At 42.7% G+C, this 26,304-nt stretch overlaps 1 long non-coding RNA gene across 1 annotated transcript in view; it reads right to left on the bottom strand.

The window, feature by feature from the left end:
* Nucleotides 1-26,304, bottom strand: part of LOC143775930 (uncharacterized) — a 69,653-nt gene that overhangs the window by 3,383 nt on the left and 39,966 nt on the right. The window contains exons 2-3 of the long non-coding RNA XR_013215733.1: nucleotides 5,865-5,968; nucleotides 5,271-5,375 (exon numbers count right to left, since the gene is read on the bottom strand). This is a non-coding gene — a long non-coding RNA (uncharacterized LOC143775930). The remainder of the gene's footprint in view (nucleotides 1-5,270; nucleotides 5,376-5,864; nucleotides 5,969-26,304) is intronic.

Genomic DNA, 26,304 nt, shown 5'->3' on the forward strand with positions numbered 1-26,304 from the left:
AGGATATCAAAATCCAAAAGAGCGTGAGCATTGCCTGTAGTCCTGGACCCAAAAAAGGAGCCGATTCTGTGTGGACTACAGGTAGATAAATGCCATCACAGCCCCTGATGCGTACCCAATACCATGCATCAATGAGCTGCTGGATCGCTTAGCCGGTGCCCTTTACTTGACAAACATGGACCTGAGTGAAGGTTACTGTCAGATTCCCATGTCCAAGGAGGCACTGAAGAGGTCCGTCTTCATTACCCCATTTGGACTCTATGAATCTCTCTTCATGCACTTTGGCATGAAAAATGCTCTTGCCACGTTTCAGCGATTGATCAACCAGCTGCTCGAGGGACTAAATGGGTTTGCTGTTGCCTATCTAGCGACATTGCCATCTTCAGTCCCACCGGGGAGGAACACCCGGGGCATCTGGAGCAGGTGCTCCGGCGGATCCAGGGTGCTGGTTTGACTATAAAGTCAGGAAAATGTCAGGCATGATGGGGTGTAATACCACAGTCACCGAGTGGGCGGCAGAACTCTGAAACCCAGGGAGAGTCTGGGAAGGTTGATTCTATCATTTTCTGGTCTACCCCTAAGACCAAGAAGCAGGTGATGTCCTTCCTAGGCATGGCAGGGTAGTAGAAGAAATTCATGCCTAACTATAGTACCTTTGCTAAGCTTCTGACAGACCTCACCAAAAAGAAGCTACTGCAAACAGTCAACTGGACGGATGATGGTGAGCGATCCTTCACAGAACTGAAGGCTGCCCTTGCCAGTTCCCCAGTTCTACAGGCCCCGGACTTCACCTGGTGGTTTGTAATTCAAACAGACACCAGTGCATTTGGCCTAGGTGCCATGTCAGCCAGGTAAACGAGGGGAGGAGGGGGAGCATCCAGTGATGTTCATCAGCTGCAATCGCTTACCCCGGGAAATGGCCTATGTCACTGTTAAGAAGGAGTGTCTCGCCATAGTGTGAGCCCTGTGGAAGCTGCAGCCCTAACTATACTAGTGCAAATTCACCACAGTGACCAACCACAACCCCCTCAGCTTTCTGCATAAGGTGGCCGGTGACAATGGTAAACTACTGTGGTGGAGCTTGGCTCTACAGGAATACAATTTTATCATTCAGTACAAGATTGGTAGCGAACAAGGCAACACTGATGGGCTGTCCAGCCAGGGGGATGCCGGGAGATGGGCTAGGGAGATGATCTGTAATTAAGTCCAACATGCCACCTCCAAAAGGGGAGCGTAGTAGAGAAAAATTAAAATCCATATGGACATCTCCAGAGAGGGGACACATCACCCTTGCATTGAACTTATGGGATTTGATTATAACTGGGGAAAATAGAAACTACTGTAATTATAACTGGGGAAGTGAGCGAGAGCTGACACTTCAACTTCCATTGAAGTAGGAACCTCCTGAAGTGACCAGGTAATTACAATATCTGCTCTGGGATCCAGCCACCCAGACTGAGATTTGTTTATGCAAGCGTTTCCTCTGTCCAAAGCATGGGTCGCAGACGTTTTGGAGCCAGTGGTCAGTAATGAATATTGGGGCTTGCATTAATCCAATATTTATGGGAGATATATTTTCGGCGTGGAGCCAGGGGCGAAGATATCTTGTAAGTTGGGGATCTCAAAGTTCTAAAAGACCTAGCACATCCAACAACCAGCCCCTATATGAGCCCACCAAGAGGAGGTATGTGGGCGTAACCTTCATATAATAAAAAGCAGAATTTGGGTTTTGGTCATTTGTCAGTCCTGGAAGTTACAGCTTGCTGTTGGTTCCCTCCGTTTTCCTAAGGGGTACTTTGCTTCGCTAAGCTCTAAGCCATTTCCGTGACATCTGGTTTAGTAATTCTCTTTTGTTATCCCCTTTGTACATATTGTATTGTTTTGTTCCCATTATGTAATATCTTTGTGTATTTTTTATAAACACTGCCTACCTTTTCAGATTCAACATATTACATTTAATGACTATGTTCCTCTTGCTCTGTAAACTGCATCCCTCAAGCCATAAACTACCTTCTAACGGTTGTCCAATCGGCCTGTACAAACGATTGGTAGTGGAAGCTAGTAGCTTCCTTTTTGTTATTATTAAGCTGGCAGTGATCATTTCGGGGTATATATATATTCCATGACTTGGAATGGGAGGTGTATATACACCATATGCTCACTGTGAGTTCCCCAATAACTGGCCTAGAAGTGGAAGCGGCAACGGCCTCGTCCATCACTCGTAATTCAATTGTGCCATTGTCCTGACCATTGGAGGCAGCAGCGTTCCATCTCCTCAACAATTATATATATATACAGTACAGACCAAAAGTTTGGACACACCTTCTCATTTAAAGATTTTTCTGTAATTTTCATGACTAGGAAAATTGTGCATTCACACTGAAGGCATCAAAACTATGAATTAACACATGTGGAATTATATACTTAATATAAAAGTGTGAAACAACTGAAAATATGTCTTATATTCTAGGTTCTTCAAAGTAGCCACCTTTTGCTTTGATAACTGATTTGCACACTCTTGGCATTCTCTTGATGAGCTTCAAGAGGTAGTCACCGGGAATGGTCTTCCAACAATCTTGAAGGAGTTCCCAGAGATGCTTAGCACTTGTTGGCCCTTTTGCCTTCACTCTGCGGTCCAGCTCACCCCAAACCATCTCGATTGGGTTCAGGTCTGGTGACTGTGGAGGCCAAGTCATCTGGCGTAGCACCCCATCACTCTCCTTCTTGGTCAAATAGCCATTACACAGCCTGGAGGTGTGTTTGGGTTCATTGTCCTGTTGAAAAATAAATGATGGTCCAACTAAATGAAAAAAACGGATGGAATAGCATGCCGCTGCAAGATGCTGCGGTAGCCATGCTGGTTCAGTATGCCTTCAATTTTGAATAAATCCCCAGCAGTGTCACCAGCAAAAGCACCCCCACACCATCACACCTCCTCCTCCATGCTTCATGGTGGGAACCAGGCATAGAGACCATCCGTTCACCTTTTCTGCGTCGCACAAAGACACGATGGTTGGAACCAAAGATCTCAAATTTGTACTCATCAGACCAAAGCACAGATTTCCACTGGTCTAATGTACATTGCTTGTATTCTTTAGCCCAAACAAGTCTCTTAAGCTTGTTGCCTGTCCTTAGCAGTGGTTTCCTAGCAGCTATTTTACCGTGAAGGCCTGCTGCTCAAAGTCTCCACTTAACAGTTGTTGTAGAGATGTATCTGCTGCTAGAACTCTGTGTGGCATTGACCTGGTCTCTACTCTAATCTGAGCTGCTGTTAACCTGCAATTTCTGAGGCTGGTGACTCAGATAAACTTATCCTCAGAAGCAGAGGTGACTCTTGGTCTTCCTTTCCTGGGGCGGTCCTCATGTGAGCCAGTTTCTTTGTACGCTTGATGTTTTTTTCCACTGCACTTGGGGACACTTTCAAAGTTTTCCCAATTTTTCGGACTGACTGACCTTCATTTCTTAAAGTAATGATGGCCACTCGTTTTTCTTTACTTAGCTGCTTTTTTCTTGCCATAATACAAATTCTAACAGTCTATTCAGTAGGACTATCAGCTGTGTATCCACCAGACTTCTGCACAACGCAACTGTTGGTCCCAAACCTATTTATAAGGCAAGAAATCCCACTTATTAAACCTGACAGGGCATACCTGTGAAGTGAAAACCATTCCCGGTGACTACCTCTTGAAGCTCATCAAGAGAATGCCAAGAGTGTGCAAATATGCAAATTGCCTCTTCTGAGAAAAAGAGGACTTAACTCTATAGCGCCACCTGTTGGAAGTAGCGATCCTACAAGTCACAATCAACCCTTTAACGAGTCGTGCAATATGACTTAGGATAAAAGCCAAATCAGTATCTCAATTTGCAGACACGGTGTTTGGGGCTGTTGGCCCTCATCAGTGCGAAGCATGAGAGAGTGTGCAAAGCAGTCATCAAAGCAAAAGGTGGCTACTTTGAAGAACCTAGAATATAAGACATATTTTCAGTTGTTTCACACTTTTTTGTTAAGTATATAATTCCACATGTGTTAATTCATAGTTTTGATGCCTTCAGTGTGAATGTACAATTTTCATAGTCATTTAAAGAAAAATCTTTAAATGAGGTGTGTCCAAACTTTTGGTCTGTACTGTATATATATTTTTTACAGGCTAAAAGAACTAGATTTATGAAGATGTGACACTTGTCCCTGGATTTATTCTGTTTGACGCAGCTAGAGTAAGGAAGTAATTTTTCTCCTATTGTGGGGCAAGTAGAGCAGCATCTGTGTCATGATGTTGGGGGGTGGGGGGATACTTTCTTCTGGATCAACATGTCTGGACTTAGTGGACCTGTGTCTTTTTTCAACCTTATCAACAATGAACCTACCGTATATATTATATATCTACTAGTCCATATAGAATATGAAAATGTAGCTCCCCGAAACAATCAGATATTCTTAACTTGAACCTTGTATTCTGCATTTACAGTGGATTTTTTTATATATGTCAAAAAGTATATGAAGTGTACCAAAAGAGGCGATAACAAATTTCTCAAGCTTCACATTTTCTTACAGACATTTTTTATATGCATTAAAGTGACCTTAACCCAGGCCCTTAGGGAGGGTAGCAATAACTCTATAATTGACCTCAAAGATTCCACTGTAACAAGCTCCTTTCCCGAGCATCAGATCAGTCCTATATAATTCTACATTTGCATGTAAAGCCATTGTCACTTTCCTTCATGCTCATTCTTACTAGCACTTCTGCTGCCGTCACCGTGAAATAAATATTAGTCCATTTTAAGAGATTACATTCGGCTAAACTAAAACAGATTCAGTCGGTTCACGACCCCTACGATTTAACGAAAAAGAAAAAAAACGTCTCTCTCCAACCTGCAACGTGCTAATACACAGCCAGAAGGTCTGTTATCCTTCCCGATGTTAGAAGAGAAATTGTAGAATGGCTTATATCTCTATTAATCTGACATTAGTATTAAAAGTCGTATTTAATGCATTATTCTCCATTAAAGGGAACATTAGGTTTAAGGGTTTTTACCAGCAGCACAACATATGTTAAGTTTGCTTCAAGCACAAATGTAAAAAGAGCCTTAAAATCCATGTAGATAAAGAGTGATTGTGGATTATTGATGGCACCAGTTTTTTTTTCCTTTTTTTTTCAATTAGATGCTAGAGGAGAGCTTTGATGGATATATATGAACTGATTAGAGGGATGGGAGATTAAAGAAATGGACTGGGTCTAGTGACAAACAGCCTTCCCCATGACACTGCTTACCTTGTCTGATCCGATGGAGCGCTGCAAAGCATCTGTCACCGGAAGGACTTCTACCCAACCGTAGTCGCTGCTCTAATATTCTCACCAAAATTAACGCTTGGAAAACTGGATAAAATATTATAAACTTTATTTATACCTTTGACAACATCAATAAAAACAAAATATATATATATATATATATATATATATATATATATATATATATATATATATATAATAATACATATACAAATAAAGGAAAAGAAAAAGGGGAATCAATTACAGGAAAGGACCGGCAGGTCTAGCTGAAAAGATGGCTAGATAAACGTCTGATGCAACCCAGGATAATATTAATAAATATCACAATCAAAAAATATATCCATAAATACACTCAAAACACATAGGATGCATATATTTTTCATTAGTCAATCAATCCAATCTGCAGACGGTAGTGGTCAGGCACAATATATAAGGTGCATTAGTATAATTATAATACTGTGGAGAAAACCACTAGTGAATAAAGTCACAAAGTAAACAAAGTGCCGGAGCACGCACGCCCGCAGTAATGGAACATCTCACTGTAAAAAATCATGTGTGACCATGGGGTGTATTTACCTGATGGAAGCCAACAGCCAGGGACCCACCACACCCGACGCGCGTTTCTAATATTGTAAAATATTTGGTTCTATTCATTTCTAATAAAAATCATTTATGTTGCACTGAAAAGCAAAAAAATCCAATTTAGGACTCATGTAGACATCCATGCAAATTGGTCATATCTCAGACTAAAATGCACGGACTGGCCGAGGCTCTCCTGACCAGCATCACATTTCTATGCGTTGGGAGACCCACGGCCAGTTCGAGCCCTTAGTAACTGCAACATAAATCATAGCACCCTTCAAAAAAAATCCTAAATGCATATGGATCTCAACAATCAGAGCAATATAATAAAGCCTACAGAGCTTCTGTGCATAACGTCACTGGTGATCACCGCAGAATTCTGCATTCAGGACCTGAAATTACGTCACGGCTTGCTGTGATTGGTCGCGTCGCGGTCACATGGGCGGCACGCAACCAATCACAAGCCGGGACGTAATTTTAAAATGCGCGCGTTTCCTGCCTCCCGTGACGTCACGGCTTGTGATTGGTCGCGTCGCCCATGTGACCGCGACGCGACCAATCACAAGCCGGAACGTAATTTTAAAATCCTGAATGCCTAGAATTCGGCATTCAGGACCTGAAAATTACGTCACGGCTTGCTGTGATTGGTCGCGTCGCGGCCACATGGGCGGCACACGACCAATCACAAGCCGTGACGTCACGGGAGGAAGGAAAAGCGCGCATTTTAAGCAAAGAACGCTGCCGGTTCCCTCGGTGAGGTCCAGGCTGCGTCGGACAGGTGAGTATAGCAATATTTTTTATTTTAATTCTTTCTTTTACACATTAATGTTGTTTCGATACCGATACCCGATACCACAAAAGTATCGGATCTCGGTATCGGAATTCCGATACCCGCAAGTATCGGCCGATGCCCGATACTTGCGGTATCGGAATGCTCAACACTAGTCACTGGTGATCACTTTATTACCTGTACACTATACACTATATACAGAGCTTCTGTGTATAATGGCACTGGTGATAATCAGGGCTGTGGAGTCGGAGTTGTGGAGTCGGAGCCCATTTTGGTGGAGTCGGAGTCAGTATAAAATGGACCAACTTCGTCTCCTGAAATATATAATAAATTAGGTACAGTAGTTCAATGCAGTTTGTGGGGAATATTTTTTTCATAAGAATTTGGGAAAGTTATGAAATGTCCTATAAATGTCTGTCCTATTCCTGATCTAAGTTCTAGACTTTTAGCTGAGATGAATATGTGCTGCAGTTTATGTTCATGATAAGTAGTGAAGCTCCTCCTCTACAAATAAGGGGAAAAAATAACACACACACAAGGAAAGAAAGCTTACATTCATCTCAGAAGTTCTGGAGTGAACAGGAAAGCAGTATTAAGGAAGGTAAGTACTTCTTAAAGCATATCTAAACTTTCAATAAACTGTGCATAAATCAATAGTCCAGTATATGTTGTCTCTGTATGCTTGATGTTTTAGTTTGTTTTTCATCTCAGCTCATGTGTGAAGAAATTAGATGCTCTGATGACTTATATACACTATACATAGAATATGAGGGGAAAAACTGTTTTCTAGCATCTCAAATTCAGAAATACAGTAACAGGATCGATGAGGACGTGTGTGTGTGTTCTGGAATATGATTCAGCACAAACATGCTCCCTGCCTCCTCCCCTCTTCATAGACTGTGAAGAAATATGATGTGAAGCATTTAGTGAGCTGTACTCTGAGACAAGCTTGTTCAGAGTAAAGCTATCTAACATATTTTACAAACTTTATACTGATCATCTGTCCTATTGATTTATGCAAAGATTGTTTTATTTCTATCCTAAATTACACAGTGAATGATTCCCTATTCTTGCAAGAATTACAATATACCTTACTTTTTCTACATGACAAAATTATTTTGAGAGGGAATTTACATAATTACAAAATGTCTAAGAAGCATCTTATGAAGTCAGCTGTATTTGACCATTTCACAGTGACTCAAGATAAAAATCATTTTGTGTGTCACTGTATAAGTGATCCAGATAAAAACAAATGCTGTGATGCCAAAATCAGTGCATACTCAGGCAGTGATAAAAATTCTCCTTCAAGAGCTTTCAATCAAAAAAGACATTTACAATGCTGCCACCCAGAAGTTTACAAACCTGTGATTGAAAAAGACCACAGCAGCACCAAGAAACCAGAGACCAAAACTTCCCGCCAGGTAAAGGAGGAGGAAAGAGCATCTCAAACATCAGTTACAAGATATTCCTCTCTGGAAAGAGGAAGTATTAGAAAATTAGTGACTGAAGAAGTCCTTAACCAAAAAGAAGATCTTAAAAAAACTCTCAAGAGATGCTTTGTGTTTCTTAAAATGGATGCCTGCACACGTCACAGAGTGAATTATTTTGCTATCAACGTTCGATATGTTTGTGACAACAAAAAAAGGTTACTAAGACGCTGGCAGTAAAAGATACTTAAGCTCATCACAGCAGCCAGTTTCTTCAGACCTTAGTGGAAAAAGTTCTGCAAGATTATGAGCTCCAAAAAAGAACAGGTTCTTGCTATTGTAATTGATAATGCTTCAAACATGGTAAGTACAATTAAACTGATGAATGAGAATTATGAAGGTGAACAGCAGCTAGAACATTTCACATTCAGTATGTTGGAGATGGAAGGCCACAGTCTGTTCCAATAATGGAGGAACAAACAGATATTTCTACAGAAGAACAGCAAAATGATTCTTTACAATTAGATGATCTTGTTGAAGCTGCTTCACACCTCTTTTCTATTCATCACATGCTCTGTGTTGTGCACACGCTGCAGCTGGCAATAAGAGATACTTTGCAAGAGGGGCATGCTGGAACTCTGATTATCAAAGTGAGGAAATTGGCTATTGCTGCCAGAAACCTTAAAATTGATTCCATCTTGAAGAGACGTGCTGGAAAAGGGGCAATTGTGGATCAAGCCACTAGGTGGGGCAGCACCTATTTAATGTTTGAGCGATTGCTTGAGCTGAAACCCTTCCTTGTAGATATGGCCAACCCTCAGGTAAGACTACATGAAGGTTAATGGACACAGGTGGCTGAATTTAAGGAATTGCTTCATCACACATTTACAGTGACTAAAAAGTTACAAGCTGAGGATTTAACTCCTGGCATTTTTATGAAGGAGTGGAAGAACTTGTTTTGCCTGTCCCAAAGAGGAGGTTTAATAACATATGGCATTGCTGCTTCAATTAAACGGAGAGAGACACTGCTCTTAAAGGGAACCTGTCACCTCGTTTTTTCGGTATGAGATAAAAATACTGTTAAATAGGGCCTGAGCTGTGCATTACAATAGTGTATTTTGTGGACCCCGATTCCCCACCTATGCTGCCGAAATATGTTACCAAAGTAGTCGTTTTCGCCTGTCAATCAGGCTGGTCAGGTCGGATGGGCGTGGTGTCTTCCCCCAGATCTTGCGTAGTTTTCCGTTGGTGGCGTAGTGGTGTGCGCATGTCCAAGGTCCCGAATCCTGCACAGGGGTGTGAAAATAGCAGCGATGTCCGTTATTCCATTGGTGGTTGGTGGGCGCGGCCATCTTGCTTTGGCCGTGCGTGCGCAGAAGCGGCGCTCTGCTGGCCGCGGCTTCAGGAAAATGGATGCCGCGCGTGCGCAGATGGCTATCGCGGCGGCCATTTTCGTGAAGCAGAGTTCGCATCTCGGCTTCACGAAAATGGCCGCCGCGATAGCCATCTGCGCACGCGCGGATGCCCGCGGCCATTTTCCTGAAGCCGCGGCCAGCAGAGCGCCGCTTCTGCGCACGCGCGGCCAAAGCAAGATGGCCGCGCCCACCGATCACCAATGGAATAACGGACATCGCTGCTATTTTCACACCCCTGTGCAGGATTCGGGACCTTGGACATGCGCACACCACTACGCCACCAACGGAAATCTACGCAAGATCTGGGGGAAGACACCACGCCCATCCGACCTGACCAGCCTGATTGACAGGCGAAAACGACTACTTTGGTAACGTATTTCGGCAGCATAGGTGGGGAATCGGGGTCCACAAACTACACTATTGTAATGCACAGCTCAGGCCCTATTTAACAGTATTTTTATCTCATACCGAAAAAACGAGGTGACAGGTTCCCTTTAAAAAATAAAATTCTTCTGGCAGCTATTTATGTGGACCCGAGTCATCGCGAATTGCTGGATGATCAACAGCTTACTAAAGGATGGACAAGAACAAGAGGACTCGGGTCCTGCCAGTGCTGTTGCTGCCGTTTCTTCATCCTCATCAGATGAGGAGTTTAATTTTGAAAAGTATTTGGACACCATGGACCAGGCAAAGCGTTGCTGCAGGGAAAAAGATTCCACTCCCATAGAAAACAGATTGACCATATTTCAGCAAAATTTTTCACTTGCTCTCAAAGTAGAAGAGTTCAATTGTTCATCAAAACTGACTGTGCACGAGAAAATTCCTTTATACCCTGAAATTGTTAGAGATGTTGCCCATGTGGTTACTGCTTTGCCACCAACCCAAGTTATTGTAGAGAGGTTGTTCTCTAGCCTTAAAATAATTAGGTCAGATTTGAGGTCATCTATGAAGGAGCATCTGATGGAGGCGATACTATTTCTCAGAACAAATTCATAGACTGCACAAATATTATTCGGTATGTTTTTGTTTAAAACTGTTTTTTTCCACTTACTGCATAGTGTATAATTTGTAAATATGCAAGTTTTTTGTTCTAAAGTTGTATACCAATAAATATATTTTATGTTCTATTTGCTTGATTATTGTATCATAATAATGAATAAAAGCATGATGTTACCATTTTACTACAGTAAATTTATCACAAACTTAAACATGAGCCATGCATGAGGGAGTCGGTGTCGTAGAATCGGTGTCATGGAAATTGAGGAGTCGGAGGTTTGGCTTACAGACTCCACAGCCCTGGTGGTAATAGTGCTGTTAGTATTGTGGTTTGTATTCATGATCAGTATTGTAGTATTCAATCACTGTGTGGTTGTAATTTGTGGTCTGATCACGGTGTGGCAGTATTTATCCCCTGTATGTGGTATTATTCAGTCACTATGTGGTGTAATTTGTGTTTTTTTCACGGTGTGGCGGTATTTGTCCTGAGTATGTGGTATTATTCGGTCACTACGAGGTGGAATATGTAGCCTAGTTATGGTGTTGTATGGAGGTGTACCAGGGCAGCGGTCCCTCTTGCGTGTCTGGGCCGGAACTGTCACCATTATTCTGGGGGAAGAGTTTTCTGACCGGAACAGTTCAGGAGACCTGACTGGTGGGGGCGGGTCCGACTTAAATAGAAGTGTGAGCGGGAAGACGACACACTTGGTGGGGAACGAGCTTGTGAGCAGAGAGATGGTTGACTCCCTCTGGACGGACCCAGGCCAGCTAGCTGTGCTAAGACGTACTACCCACAACCCAGAGAGACATCTGCACTGTGTAGTGACCAGTACAGAGTGCACACCTTTGCTCCGCTTGCCACCACAGAGGCACTGCTTAGTCACATCCCTGCGGTGCCCGTTGAGAACTGGAACGCGCCTGTGGCTGTGTCCGCTGGACTGTACGTTTCTACTGCGGCCTTGTCTACTGAACTTTCTGCTTCATCTGCTGTGCTGTTCCCGGACCAAGAGACCATGTGCCGAATGACCCAGAGGACTTATCACCGCAAGGAGACAGTGCATCGCCTTTCTGCGGGACCGGATTGGAGACATCTCGCGCTGCCTATGGCGCCACTGAGGGATCTTCCAGCCACCTTCCTCCAGTGCACAGAGACTGATAAGTTTACCCGTTGCTACCTGCTGTATTTGTCTTTTCCCCATCCGCAAATTCATATCCTTTACCCCCTTATTCCATCACTGTTTTATATAAAGAACCTGTTAACCCTTGCTCTGTCTCCTGTGTGTCACTGCATCCTACGTACCTGCTAGTGTAGCGCCCCCACCGCCGCAGGGCCGAGGGGTACCCGGTACCGGGCCTCTGAGTCTCTGCTCTGGGGTTGTCACGGCGGCTAGGCCCCGGTCCGTGACCCTGCCGTGGGGCGCACAGTGAATAATAGGTGTGGATGATGGTAGTGGTGGTGCGGTGCAGTAAATAACGAGGACACCAGGTTGCAGTCTCTTTACCTCTTTACTGAAGGGTTTTGAGACCTCAGTCCAGAGCGCTGTCCACCGGGCTGTCAGAGACCGGCCGGTCCAAAGGCATATCAGGAGTTCTCTTTACAGGTGGGAATCAGTGTCTACCTTCTAGCGCTGGGTGTTGTAGTCCTTCCCTGCTGAGCTCCCGGGACAGTCCTCACAACTCAATCTGTCTCTCTCTCTGATGTTCGTTCTCTCCGTCCCCCAGGTGATATGGTAGGACGCACCCGTATGACGGGGTAGGCCTGGAGTTCTTCCGGGACCCTAGAGTCGCCCCTCTCCCACAGCTGCCTCCGATGTCTGCTTAGGTGTTCAGTGAGACAGCCAACCTTTGATTGACTGTCCTGCCGTGGTTTGCAGTAGTACTTAAAGTCTCTTACTTGCTCGGCGTTCCGGCCACCGACTGTTTGCGCCTCAGAAGGATGTTGCCTCGGTCTAACAGCACGACTCCTTCTGGTCCTAATTCCTCTTTTACTGTATTCCCGTTGTGCACTGGTTAGTTCTGCTCTGAGGATTCTGTCAGGATCCCATCCCTGACAGGTCCTCTCACTAGCTCTTCCCAGCTACTTCTCCCTGTCTTCCTGTCCAACCCCCAGTTTTACCAGTGTGAGGAGTGGCCTACTAGATAGGACCACCCCCCCTGGTGGCCGGAGTGTGAAGTGTAGTGAGGTGTTACCTGATTAGAGAAACTCCTTTAGTGCAATCAGACGTACCATAGCTCCCCATAGTGGCGGAGCCACAGTACTGCAACGACCAGGACTCTGGGGCGCTGCACTAGCATCTTACAGTTGGCGGTATTTCTCCTTGTATGTAGTATTATTCAGTCACTATGTGATCTGTTGATGGTGTGGCGGTATTTCTCCCCTGTATGTGGTATTATTGGTCTTGGTATAGTGGATTGTGTTGTGTATGGTGGTCATTTTTTCTCTCTGATATTAATTAGAAGATATTTGAAACACAGCATCAGAAATGGACTTACAGGGGTTCTCCTGTGAAAAAAAGTAATCACCTCTCCACGGGATAAGTGATAACGTATTAATTTGTGGGGTCTGACTGCTGGGACCCAGGCAGAATGTGTTACTTTTAGACTGGAGCGGCATGTACAGCTCAACCACTGATCCATTCATTCACGAAGGGGCTGCACTGTTTTTTATGGAAGCCCCAAAGAGGATCAATGGAGCTGCGGTCAGACATCCCACCTGCCTCTCCATTTTAAAATGGGGATAAGTGTCCTGTCAGCAATAAAACTTCCTCATTCTTATGATCGGTGCAGTTTTTAATTGTTCGACCTAAGCGATCACCTATCCTGTAGAGCCAATGGATCAGTGATAACTTGTTTTAACAAAATAACCCCTTTAATGTAAAGTACCCTAATTGTACATCCCAGTTACAGTAGATGTGCAGGAGCCGCCTGTGTTTTACAGTTGATGCTTAACTATAACGGAGATAATGCTTACAGTTATTTGCATATAGCTGTAGGGTGGGCCCCTAGGGTCAATTCCCCCTGTGGAGAAATGTTTGAACTACTAGAAATTGTGCAAAAATATTGTGACCTCAGGTGTTACTTAGTTTCATAGTTATTAAGGTTGAAGGAAGACTAAGTCCATCTAGTTCAACCCATAGCCTAACCTAACATGCCCTAACATGTTGATCCAGAGGAAGGCAAAAAAAAAACCCCATGTGGCAAATAGTAAGCTCTACTTTGGGGAAAAAAATTCCTTCCCGACTCCACATACGGCAATCAGACTAGTTCCCTGGATCAAAGCCCTATCAAGGAATCTAGTATATATACCCTGTAACATTATACTTTTCAAGAAAGGCATCCAGTCCCCTCTTAATTTAAGTAATTAATCACTCAATACAACATCATACGGCAGAGAGTTCCATAGTCTCACTGCTCTTACAGTAAAGAAGCCGCGTCTGTTATTATGCTTAAACCTTCTTTCCTCCAGACTGTCACGGGGGAACTGGGTAGACTAAGGTTGGTTACCCGGGCCCCTGCGATATCCCTCAGGCTAGGGAAACCCTGTCTGTCCCTTTCCCAGAAGTTACACTAAAGGTGTGCATGTCTGGGCCGCCAGGCCTGACCCTGACTCCTGTTTCAGCCCTAAGCTGAAAACACCACCCGCCACCCAGTGAAGAGACCACACACCAATCCCCACAGAAAGCACAGACAGGGAAAACTGAAAAACGCACCACGCCGCAGACACACAGGAATACACTATAATGTGCACAGGGCAAAACAAATACAAATAGGAAGGAGGAATATGACAAAGGATTATACACCACCAGATACGATATTCCTGCAACAAGACCACCACTCCAGACCAGAATCACCAGGCAAAGCACAAGCTATAATCGGCGACGCCCAAAGTCCAGTGCGACTATTTAAAGGCCGTGGGCCTGACCCAGCCTCCAACCTGATTACCAGCTAGATTAACCCCGAGCAAGCTGGATAAAATCTAGCCGACGCCATTGAGCGTGTAGTGGACGTAAGTGGAATTACTGCTGTCTGTCGGACGCCCTAGTGTGAACAGCGTCCGACATGACACAGACGTAGAGGATGCCCCCTTGTCCCTGTCTCAGGTCTATGATCAAAAAGATCATCAGAAAGGTCTTTGTACTGTCCCCTCATATATTTACACATTAAAAGAAGATCACCCCTTAGCCTACGTTTTTCCAAACTAAATAGCCCCAAGTGTAATAATCTATCTTGGTATTGCAGACCCCCCAGTCCTCCAATAACCTTGGTCGCTCTTCTCTGCACCTGCTCTAGTTCAGCTATGTTTTTCTTATACACCGGAGACCAGAACTGTGCACAGTATTCTAAGTGTGGTCGCACTAGTGACTTGTATAGAGGTAAAATTATGTTCTCCTCATGAGCATCTATGCCTCTTTTAATACATCCCATTATTTTATTTGCCTTTGTAGCAGCTGCCTGACACTGGCCACTGAATATGAGTTTGTCATCCACCCATACACCCAGGTCTTTTTCATTGACAGTTTTGCCCAGAGTTTTAGAATTAAGCACATAGTTATTCATCTTATTACTTCTACCCAAGTGCATGACCTTACATTTATCCCCATTAAAGCTCATTTGCCATTTATCAGCCCAGGCTTCTAGTTTACATAAATCATCCTGTAATATAAAATTGTCCTCCTCTGTATTGATTACCCTGCAAAGTCTAGTGTCATCTGCAAATATTGAAATTCTGCTCTGAATGCCCCCTACAAGGTCATTAATAAATATGTTAAAAAGAAGAGGGCCCAATACTGACCCCTGTGGTACCCCTCTGCTAACCGCGACCCAGTCCGAGTGTGCTCCATTAATAACCACCCCTTGTTTCCTATCCCTGAGTCAGCTCTTAACCCACTTACACATATTTTCCCCCATCCGCATTATTCTCATTTTATGTATCAACCTTTTGTGTGGCACCGTATCAAAAGCTTTGGAAAAGTCCATATACACTACGTCCACTGGGTTCCCTTGGTCCAGTCTGGAACTTACCTCTTCATAGAAGCTGCTCAAATTAGTCTGACATGAACGGTCCCTAGTAAACCCGTGCTGATACTGGGTCATAAGGTTATTCCTCTTCAGATACTCCAGTATAGCATCCAGCATATAGTGTTTTTTTACTCCAGGTCAGGCCATCTCCATTACATTAACTATTTGAAGAGTAGTGTGGCTAATTTAATAAATTCATAATTTATGCTACAAAAGTGGCTTTAATTATGACCTAAATGTATGCCATCGTGGGAGTGGGGCATGCTGGTTGAAAAGTGCTCATTGGTGATGAGCGAATGTGCTCAGATAACGTCTTATCTGAGCATGCTCGGGTGTTATCCAAGCATCTGGGTGTGCTCGTATATTATGTTCGAGTCCCTGCGGTTGCATGATTTGCGGCTGTTACACAGCCTGAACACATGTGGAGAATACCTACGTGTTGAGGCTGTCTAACAGTCGCAAATCATGCAGCAGCAGGGACGCGAACATAATATATGAGCATGCCCAGATGCTCGGATAACACGTTATCTCAGCACACTCGCTCATCACTAAGGCTCATACCTCTTAATGAAGGGAGAGCTGAAATTTTATTTCGACTAGCGTACAAAACACCATTCTTAATGAATGGGGGCCATAGTACCTATAACTCTGACGTGGAGTAGCTTCTTACCAGGGCACAGGCTGGTTATAGAGTTCAGAGATGAATAACTTGCTATGCATCCAAGGTTCTTCGTATTTATCAGCACTGGCTATCATTAAATGGAGAGTTGGGGTAAACACTCAAGGTTTCGACAAAGATTTAGAATGCGGCCCGGAACTTTCCAGCTTCACCCTTGGTGTAATGGTTCTTTTTCCCCATCGGTGATGTTATAGCAGAACAGAACATTTACTGAAGAGTTATCCTTATATAACAGCAAACCACCCAACAGAAGGGCACTCTGTGACCAGTTCATTGTTAGGTAATTCTTCTAACTTCTGGTTAAAATAATGGTATACATTACGCCAATTTTTTTTTATCAATTCATGAGATAAGATTTTTATAAAGACGACCAATGCTCTCTTAAGACATATGGACATCATGGATGGCACATCGACGTCATAAAAGACCACGCAGGACAACTCTCTACAAGCCAGAATGGAGAGATGCTACGTAAGGAAGCACTGCATGGGAAAAATCTGACCAGATGCAGATTTAACAACCAAGAAGGGATCGAAAAGCCGGCCCTAATGATTTTTTATGATTATTAAATGTAGTCTGTCAGCACAAACTAACTGTTCAAACTAAGCGCAGCATCTTGTAGGGAACATAGCCCTAATAAAAATCATACCTTTAGTTTCCAAAATCCATTGCTGCATTTGCCAGAAATGGTTTCTTATTCAAATATGACAATGAGGCACTCGGGGCACCCTTGGTGTGGCTAAGGCCTCTTTCACACTTCCGCCTTTGAGTTCCCATCAAAATACGTTGTTTTTTGAGAAAACAGGATCCTGCATTTTCTCATAGACTTGTATTAGCGACATATCGCGACGTATAGCCACACGTTTCATCCGTCGTGGACTGGATCCTGCAGAATTTGGAAAAAACGTTCAAAGAAACGTTTTTTGTTTGCAGTGGAAAAACGGGCCAGGACGCCTCCTGCGTAATACGTCGTTCCACATAATGGGAGCCTATGGACGCAGGATCCTGCGGTCACTGTGAAACGCAGGAATCCAGTGACGGATCCTGTTTTTACATTTGAAGCATTTTCCAACCCGGGGGAAAATCAATCAATCTCTCTCTCTCTTGTCCCCGGAATCCTCCTTCTATAAAAATTCAGGCGGCGCATCCGCCGAAATACTGGAAACATTGCGTACGTTTTAACACTATTTTCTAAACGTACGTCGATACATCTCGGCGTCGCATTAAGACGGGACACTGCCGACGGAAGTGTGAAAGAGGCCTAAGCGGTTCCTTCTAACCTACATGTAATTCCATCTATCTCCGCCCTCCCCTGGGTGCATGGAGGATGTGGAGACAGATGAGTAGGAAGGTCCATACTCGGGAAAATTTATAAAGAAGGACCAGGGGAGAGTTAGATTAGTGAGGTTAGGTGATAGCTTGTCTAAAAGGATGTGTTTAGAAAGCACCCTAAAAAAATGTGGCTGCTAGGTATTAGTTGGATCTTCCGAGGTAGTGCATTCCAGAAAATTGTTGCAGCACGAGAGAAGTCTTGGAGACAGAAAGTGGGAGTTTTAGCTTATGGAGGATGATGGCTTTAGGTCAGATGCAAAAGGGAGAATATGGGTAGGGGATAGAGATGAAGGAGGAGATATATAGTGGTGCAGAACTGTGGATTATTTTGAACAGTCATTTTGAGCAGACAGACTCCCTTTAAATGACTAGATTAGGGAGTCAACCACTTTGCAATTTTCTATTTCTGAGGAAGGTTTCATTCAGAAAACTCAGACAATATTTTTTTGCTGCTGTCATCCATATGCAATTAGTTTTTTTAGCAGCAGTTGTTAATCATATACAAGACTGTTTACAGTTTCCCATGTTACAGAATTGCAATGTATCTGTAAAAATCAGATGCTAGACTGTGGCTTCGTGTGGGATCTGATTTTTTTTGGTGCACACAAACTAGAATGGGCGAGTCTCATCTGATTTACGGAAGAAACTCGTGCATGCTGAGAATTGTTTTATTCACATGCAGATTTGATCCACAAACCATACAAAGAAAAAACAAAGCTCATCTGCACTGCAACGTTGAATAGAGTAGGTCTTAGTGCTGTCTTTTTTATTTTTTATATGGACAACGCTTGGACCGAAAATAAAGTCATGCGAATGAGCCAAGGCTGACAAACATCTGTACAAAAGGAGATGTTGCCTTACTTTATAGTCCACTTTTGCATTTATAGAATCCTTATACCCAAATTTCAAATATCCATTAAAAACATTAATTTTTCCAATCATACATTCCCTTTCATGGTATAATTAACCATGTATTCTCTGTTCCTTTTGAAGTAAGCTATGCTTCACTTAATGTTTAAATGATTCTGATATTATATTGTTCTCCCCCCCTTTTTCTTTTTGATAACTATTACATTTTACATAACAATCAATTTGACTGTATAGAATATGTAAAGCCTGTTCCTTTCTAATGCTAACCAAGCTAAAGTACCTAAAATGTATTTAAATGAATTAGTTACGTAAAAATCGTAAATTAGATTTTTTTTTTGTATTATTCTTATCAATAAAGAAGCAAAAAAGTAAAGTTTAACTAAAGCTTAGAGCTAATTGAACAGTATTTTCTCAGTCGGAATCGGTTCTGGTACATTGTTTTTATTTATTTACAATAACTGTGCTCATTCAGGGTTGTAATGACACTGTTACGGGTGAACAGAATTTGCTTTAAGTATTACTACCCCAATAAAGTCTCATAGGAGTAAATATGCGAAAAAGCATATTAAAACGAACACTTGACTAATGGCTGGGATTAGAAAAACTAACTTTCTTTATGTTGCCAACCATATTTCTCATGAATTTATAGAAGTTAATTTGCCTTTTTTTTTAAAGGAACTACTTAAAATGCATGCGCTCATTATAACATTTTCATCCTAAAAATAAATTCAAGTTGATTAAAAATTCATATTACAGAACAATGATCGCTGCAGGGAAAAAAAGGAAATCTTTGTCTGCTTATAAAAAAAAATCTAAATTGCTATTATAGTTGCTGCTTTAATTTGCTAACCACAAAATAAATTTGTAAATTCATAGCTTCTTAGCTACTTCGATGGCCCAGCTATGAGGACAGATAGAACATCTTCACACATTGCAGAAAATCTCCGCAACAACTCTGCAGACAGAATACGTATGTGTTACGTGCAGATTTTGTTGCAGATTTGGCTGCAAAGTTCACCCTACTCCATCTTGATTCCAGTATCACTTACTGGGTTGTGAAAATCAGTGTTTTATCAGCAGGAGATTATCACTGCCAGGACAAGGTGTCTCCTGCATCCCAGTCAACTGCTCTGTGTAACCCCGCCCACACCTCTGATTGGCAGCTTTCTGTCAATGTACACAGAAAGCTGCCAACCAGTGGTGTGGGTGGGATTATACACAGCTCAACATTCTACAGCAGAGGAAACCGGAATTATATTAAAGTGATCACATGTGTGTAAACAGGAAAAAATGCTCTGCGCTGAGGATTCATGTTTTTAATAGTTTTAAATAAACACTGGAATTAGTAGTAGTAGTATATAGCACAGCCCACGGAGTATATAGCACAGCCACGTAGTATATAACACAGCCCACAGAGTATATAGCACAGCCACGTAGTATATAACACAGCCCACGGAGTATATAGCACAGCCACGTAGTATATAACACAGCCCACGTAGTATATAGCACAGCCACGTAGTATATAGCACAGCCCACGGAGTGTACAACAGCCCACATAGCATATAACACAGCCACGTAGTTTATAACAGCCGACGTAGCATATAACACAGCTCATGTAGTATATAACAGCCCATGCACGCAGTATATAACACAGCCCACGTAGTGTATAACACAGCCCATGTAGTGTATAACACAGGCCACGCAGTGTATAGCACAGCCCATGTAGTATATTGCACACCCATGTAGTACATTGCACAGCCCACGTAGTACATTGCACAGCCCACGTAGTATATTGCACAGCCCACGTGTTATATTGCACAGCCCACGTAGTATATTGCACAGCCCACGTATTATATAGCACAGCCCACGTAGTACATAGCATAGCCCACGCAGTACATTGCACAGCCCACGTAGTACATAGCATAGCCCACGCAGTACATTGCACAGCCCACATAGTATATTGCAAAGCCCACGTAGTATATTGCACAGACCACGTAGTATATAGCAGCCCACGTATTATTTTGCACAGCTCACGTATTATTTTGCACAGCTCACGTAGTATATTGCAAAGCCCACGTAGTACATTGCACAGCCCACGTAGTATATAGCAGCCCACATATTATATTGCACAGCCCACGTAGTATATAGCAGCCCACGTATTATATTGCACAGCCCACGTATTATATTGCAGCCCACGTAGTATATAGCACAGCCCACGCAGTATATTGCACAGCCCACTTAGTACATTGCACAGCCCACATAGTATATTGCACAGCCCATGTAGTATATAGCAGCCCACGTATTATATTGCACAGCCCACGTATTATATTGCACAGCCCACGTATTATATTGCACAGCCCACGTAGTATATTGCACAGCCCACGTAGTATATTGCACAGCCCACGTATTATATTGCACAGCCCACGCAGTATATAGCAATGTGGGCATCATATCCCTGTTAAAAAAAAGAATTAAAATAAAAAATAGTTATATACTCACCTTCCGTTGGCCCCGGATCCAGGCAAAGCGGTTACTGACGCTCCTCGCGCGCTCTGGTCCCAAGAGTGCATTGCGGTCTCGCGAGATGATGACGTAGCGGTCACCGGAGCGTCGCGAGGAGCGGGGAAGGCCTGTTCCTGATCCGGGGGCCGACGGACAGTGAGTATGTAACAATTCTTTTATTATTTTTAACATTAGATCTTTTAAGTATTGATGCCGCATAGGCAGCATCAATAGTTAAAAGTTGGTCACACTGGGTTAATAGCAGCAGTAACGGAGTGCATTACACCGCGGCATAACATGGTCCGTTACCGCTGCCATTAACCCTGTGTGATCCCTGACTGGAGGGGATTATGGAGCGGGCACTGACTGCGGGGAGGAAGGAGCGGCCATTTTGCCGCCGGACTGTGCCCGTCGCTGACTTGGATTTCCATGACAGACAGAGGCCACGACCAATGAATATCCGTGACAGACAGACAAACAGAAAGACAGACAGAAAGACGGAAGTGACCCTTAGACAATTATATAGTAGATTTACAAATTGCCAGGAGGCAAACACACCCTAACTAAAAATTCTAGGATACAACTCAAGTAGAACTTTTATTTCAAATTGCTTTATAAAGAGTGCTGTTTAACCCCTTACCGACCTCCACCGTACTATTACTGCAGAGGTCGGTACCCCCGCTTTGATGCGGGCTCCGGCGGTGAGCCCGCGTCAAAGCCAGGACATATCAGCTGTTTTGAACAGCTGACATGTGCCCACAATAGCGGCTGGTGGAATCGCGATTCACCGCTATTAACTAGTTAAATGCCGCTGTCAAACGCTGACAGTGGCTTTTAACTACCGCTTCCGGCCATCGGGCCGGAAATGAGCGCATCGCCAACCCCCCTCACATGATCGGGGGTCAGCGATGCATTGCCATAACAACCAGAGGTCTCCTTGAGACCGCTATGGTTGTTGATGTTGGCGCGCATAGCAAGCCTGAAATTCAGCTGCATAGGAGCGATCTATGCATTGCTCCAATGTAGCTGAGCCGATCCAGTTGTGCCAGCTTCTAGCCTTCCATGGAGGCTATTGAAGCATGGCAACGGTAAAAAAAAAAAAGTTTAACACACTATGAAAAAAAATAAATAAATAAATAAAAGTTTAAATCACCCCCCTTTCGCCCCATTCAAAATAAAACAATAAAAAAAATCAAACCTACACATATTTGGTATCGCCGCGTTCAGAATTTCCCAATCTATCAATAAAAAAAAAGCATTAACCTGATCGCTAAACAGCATAGCGAGAAAAAAAATCAAAACGTCTGAATTACGTTTTTTTGGTCGCCGCGACATTGCATTAAAATGCAATAACGGGCGATCAAAAGAACGTATCTGCACCAAAATGGTATCATTAAAAATGTCAGCTCGGCACGCAAAAAAATAAGCCCTCACCCAACCAGAGATCACGAAAAATGGAGACGCTACGGGTATCGGAAAATTGCGCAATTTTTTTTAATTTTTTTTTAGAAAAGTTTGGAATTTTTTTTACCACTTAGATAAAACGTAACTTAGACATGTTAGGTGTCTATGACCTTGTAATGACCTGGAGAATCATAATGGGCGGTCAGTTTTAGCATTTAGTGAACCTAGCAAAAAAGCCAAACAAAAAACAAGTGTGCGATTGCACTTTTTTTGCAATTTCACCGCACTTGGAATTTTTTTCCCGTTTTCTAGTACAGAACATGCTAAAACCAATGTCGTTCAAAAGTACAACTTGTCCTGCAAAAAAACAAGCCCTCACATGGCCATATTGACAGAAAAATAAAAAAGATATGGCTCTGGGAAAGAGGGGAGCGAAAAACAAGAACGCAAAAATGGAAAAGGGCAAAGTCTTGAAGGGGTTAAAAGCAGTTTATGTATGGTCACTAAATAAGCAGTTACATAGGTTGAAAAACGACCACAGTCCATCATGTTCAACCTTTCTCCACCAATTGTTTTTTTGTCACTAAATTATCGATAATCCGCAATGTTATATGTACTGAGGAAATCGTCCAGCCCTTTCTTAAAAGCAGTTATAGTGTTGGCTATTACTACCTCATGTGGTCGGCATTCCGCAGGCTGTCTGCTGTAACTGTAAAGAACCCTTTCCTATTTAGCTGCCGGAATCGCCTTTCTTCCAACCGCAATGAGTCCTTAATATGGTCCTTGGAAGGAATAAATCATGTGCAAGTCCTTTGTACTGACCACACATATACATATTTATACATAAAAATGAGATCCCCTCTGAGGTGTCTTTTTTTCTAAGCTAAACAAGCCCAACTTTTCCAACCTCTCCTCATATGAGAGACCTTCCATCTCTTGTAATAATCTAGTTGCCACCTTTGAACTGACTCTAATTTCTGAATGTCCTTTGTAAAATGTGGAGCCCAAAACTGGATCCCATATTCTAGATGTGGCTTCACAAATGATTTATAAAGAGGTAACAATACGTTGGGATTGCAGGATTTTCTCTTTCTTTTTATACATCCTAAAATCTTAGATATAGTGGAAGCGGCGCAGGTGTCGAAAAAAAAAATATTACCTGCAGCAAATTAACAATAACCACACTATTGTAGGGGGATACAAAAAATAAAAATACAATAATTTGCGCTGGTATGAAAGGAGGAATTGTACCAAATTGTTTATACCGGTACCACCAGTAGAGCCGACCAAGGTAAAAAACTAGAATAAAGTCTAAAAAGTGATTTACAGCCTGCCACTGTATTCAAGATGCATCAATACCAAAAATCGGAGCTGGTTGAAGGAAAATGCAGAAAATAAAATAATAATCAAAACCTTACTGGCAAGCGTTGATGCATGCAGCTCCGTGGTTTTCCAATGTTCCTGGAAATGGTAAGTGCGGTAAGCAGGTTAGTTATCTTCCAGACGTAGAGTTGGAGAGCTGCCCCGGCTGGTGGCAGCTACTCTGTCTTTGCGCTCCTATGGGGGGCGGAGATCCTGTATGGAAGCGCCGCGCGAGGTGCGAGCAGTGATGGCGGCTCGTCTAGGACCTGCGTGACGCAATGTGTCAGGTGACTGCCCATGTGATTGGGAGCTGGGTACGGAACGCGGTAAGGACCAAAACCGACCCGTTTCGGATACACCTGTTTCCTTCCTCAGGGATGGTCCTTACCCTGAATAGAGATGGTTAAATAGCTTCAGTTAAATATGCTAATAGAAGCCAAAGAGTTCAACTTCGCTATTGAGCCCTCTGGGAGCCAGTGTGTCCAGCATGAAGATCCATTTGCTCTCAGTCCTTGACATGGCTTTAATAAAGTTCCCGCCTCTCCAATGGGGGTATACAATTTCAATACCTGCTATCTCCATAGTCTGAACCAATCCGTCATGATGGTTAATAAAATGTTTAGAAAGAGGGTGACCCATGAATTTCTTCTTTACATTCTGTATATGTTCGTTAATTCTCACCCTCAACGGCCGTTTTGTATGTCCCACATACAGTTTATTACAGGGACACTTGATGGTATATATCACCCCTGTTGTGGAACACGTAATAAAATCCTTGATCTTAAAGTTGGTATCCCCCCTGTGGACACTTGTCGATTTATGTGTATTTGTTTGTTTACACATGCTGCACTTGCGGCATGGAAAGAAGCCTTTTAGAACGTTATGGAAGAAAGTGGTTTGTGCAGAGGGGGGTTTATTTGGAATCGTGGGCGCAATCATGTTTCCCAAATTACAGGATTTTTTGTATACAAATCTGGGGTGAGTAGGAATTTTTTCCCCTATAATTTTATCATCTTTTAATAGATGCCAGTGTTTTTTCACTATTTTGCGCAATATGTTTGAGTTAGCATTATATTGAGTGATTATAGGGATAAACTCATTTGTTTCCCTCTGTACTGGAGTGGGATTAATTAATTCCTGACGTGGTTTTGTTAGAACAATTTCCTTAGATCTTAGCAGTATATCCTCACTGTACCCTTTTTCCAAAAATGTATTTGTCATCATTTCTGCTTCTAAATTAAAATCTTGAGGCCTAGAGCAATTCCGGTAGATTCTCATGAACTGACTTTTACAGATGTTCAACAGCCAGCTGGGGAGATGACAACTATCTAAGGGAATGAAGCTATTGGTGTCCGTAGGTTTATAATAGGTGCTGGTTTGAATCGAGCAGTTTTCAATAAAAAATTTTAAATCTAAAAAGTTGATGACACTCGTACTGATGTTAGAAGTAAATTTTAAAAAGAATTCATTTTTATTTATATCCGTTAAAAATTTGGTGAGGGTATCTGGCCCATCTGACCAAATAAAAACAATGTCATCAATGAATCGTTGCCAGAGGACCAGGTCCACCCGCAGCCGCCCCTCTGGGTATATGGTGGTCTCTTCCCACCTACCCACGTAGAGGTTAGTGTAGCTGGGCGCGAACCTAGTCCCCATGGCAGTACCCCACTGCTGGGAGTAGTAGTTCTTTTCATATAAAAAATAATTATGAGTTAAAATAAATTGCATAGAGTCAATTAAAAAGTCGACTTGTTCACTAGGAATTAAACTTAATTTAGAAGCAGAAATGATGACAAATACATTTTTGGAAAAAGGGTACAGTGAGGATATACTGCTAAGATCTAAGGAAATTGTTCTAACAAAACCACATCATGAATTAATTAATCCCACTCCAGTACAGAGGGAAACAAATGAGTTTATCCCCATAATCACGCAATATAACGCTAACTCAAACATATTGCGCAAAATAGTGAAAAAACACTGGCATCTATTAAAAGATGATAAAATGATAAGGGAAAAAATTCCTACTCACCCCAGATTTGTATACAAAAAATCCTGTAATTTGGGAAACATGATTGCGCCCATGATTCCAAATAAACCCCCCTCTGCACAAACCACTTTCTTCCATAACGTTCTAAAAGGCTTCTTTCCATGCCGCAAGTGCAGCATGTGTAAACAAACAAATACACATAAATCGACAAGTGTCCACAGGGGGGATACCAACTTTAAGATCAAGGATTTTATTATGTGTTCCACAACAGGGGTGATATATACCATCAAGTGTCCCTGTAATAAACTGTATTTGGGACGTACAAAACGGCCGTTGAGGGTGAGAATTAACGAACATATACGGAATGTAAAGAAGAAATTCATGGGTCACCCTCTTTCTAAACATTTTATTAACCATCATGACGGATTGGTTCAGACTATGGAGATAGCAGGTATTGAAATTGTATACCCCCATTGGAGAGGCGGGAACTTTATTAAAGCCATGTCAAGGACTGAGAGCAAATGGATATTCATGCTGGACACGCTGGCTCCCAGAGGGCTCAATAGCGAAGTTGAACTCTTTGGCTTCTATTAGCATATTCTATTAGCATATTTAACTGAAGCTATTTAACCATCTCTATTCGGGGTA

The sequence above is a fragment of the Ranitomeya variabilis genome, chromosome 1, assembly GCF_051348905.1.
Source record: "Ranitomeya variabilis isolate aRanVar5 chromosome 1, aRanVar5.hap1, whole genome shotgun sequence".
Lineage (NCBI taxonomy): Eukaryota > Metazoa > Chordata > Amphibia > Anura > Dendrobatidae > Ranitomeya > Ranitomeya variabilis.